We start from the raw sequence: 1,940 nt of genomic DNA, 5'->3' as shown, positions 1-1,940 counted from the left end.
AGTGTCAAGATTCAAAGTATCTTGCGCCTGTCTTTATCTCATGCTGTCCATCTCAGTTGTTGCTGGCTGTTTCCCTGTGAATCAGCTTGGAGGCGTGTCCTCGATGTCAGACACCATATTTACCGTCTCTCTAAAGCCACCACCCTCACTGCCCACAGGCCAGCATGATTTTTTTTTAGCATTGTACAATCTACAGTGTGACGTTTCAGACGCAAAAATATAGCCTGTCAGTATATCAGCTTTTCATTTGTCCACACTGTGACTGTGATGTGAATTCTAGTCATCACTCACTGGTTATGAAACATCAGAGGCCAGCTGGAAACGTCACACTATTGTTTTATATTGCGCTGCACTCAAATTGGTATTAGTCACTCCATTTGCATGCGAACTGTGCAGTCTTTTATGTGTTTTTCTCCTCTAGCCTTTCTAAGCCAGCTCTCTTTTACCACCTTAATGTCTTTGTGCTTGTGTGATAAGGCTCCTAAATGAAAAATATTCCATCGTTGTACAAGAAAGTCAATCGTGTGGGTCTCACATTTCTTTTTAAGACATGTACCTGTTTTTGTCTTAACATGATAGCAGTTTGTGTTGGTCTCATGTCAAACATGTCAAATGGACAAGGTCAGACCTGAGAACATTGCTCCAATACTGTTGGAACAGGTCAGACTAAAAGGCTGCAGCAGTATGTCAAAAGCAGATATATTACATTTCTTAGTTTAATGTATCTGTGTTCAAAGAAAATTAATGCATTTATTGTAAATGAAGGGATTTTGAAATTACATTCCTTTTATGTCAGTTAAATTGATTTATTTTCATCCCTTTTCCATTGGTTTGGATCAATGTAATCATGAAAGCAGCATGGGAACAAACAGTCATTCTGTGCGTGGACCCATTTCAGAATATATGGCTGTGGAATTCAGTTTTTTATCAATGAGAACATGAATTAAAAAGTGTGATGCAGTGGGGGCAGGGTCTAAGTTATCGATTATTGCTTCAGTGACTTCTATTCATTTCAGTGATGTTTTGCAGCAGTAATCCCACTTCATGTCAGTTCTTATTATTAACAGAAAGGACAGCCTAAATTTGAACAGCTTGATGAAATAAACAAATTGTAATTTGTAATCATACTGTACGGTCAGGAGTGCCACTTCTGTCTCAATGTATAATTTCTGGTTTCCTATAGCCCCAGTTTGTAAAAAGCATCTTTAATTCTGTCTCAAAAACTACATATTTTTGTGAAGATCCACAACTTGGCTCTTAAATTTCACAAAAAAAACTTGTTTCTCAAGTTGCATCTCTCTCTCTTACAGCTGGAAAGACATTAATTCAATTCATCCATCCATGCCTCCATTATCTACCACTTTATCCTCCACCAGAGGGTCACAGGGGTTGCTGTGCCTATCTCAGCTGACATAGAGCGATAGGCGGGGTACACCCTGAACAGTTCGCTAGTCTATCGCAGGGCCATGGTGATGACGTATAATAATAATAATAATAATAATAATAGTAATAATAGTAGTACCTGATCTGGATCCTGCAACCTGCAAGATGAGGACACAGAGAGAGAGAGAGGAAAGGAAGGAAAGACACAAACTTCTACATCTCTACTTGCTGTTTTTGATCACTACAAGTTTTATACTAACAGGTAATTTGGATAGTGTGTATACAGCAAATAATTACAAAGTATGATCAAATATGACAATGTTGGTTCAGACAACTTGAGTAATGACACACTGTCACTTGCTGAATTGCAATTATTATAGTTTATCATGGCAGTTTCATGCTTCTAGTATGGTCCAGGAAGATAAGTTGACTTCCATAGGTGAATGTAACCAGTATTTAAGTAAGCCTGTCCCTGACCTCTGGCCCTTTCACTTGTCACCACAGCTCTCTGCCACAGCTGAGCCCTTTGCTGCCCTCTGAAGAAGCAGGATGACAAA

Source organism: Microchirus variegatus (genome assembly GCF_963457635.1).
Source record: "Microchirus variegatus genome assembly, chromosome: 1".
NCBI lineage: Eukaryota > Metazoa > Chordata > Actinopteri > Pleuronectiformes > Soleidae > Microchirus > Microchirus variegatus.
The sequence above is the reverse complement of the archived record's forward strand: the minus strand, read 5'-3'. Positions refer to the sequence as shown.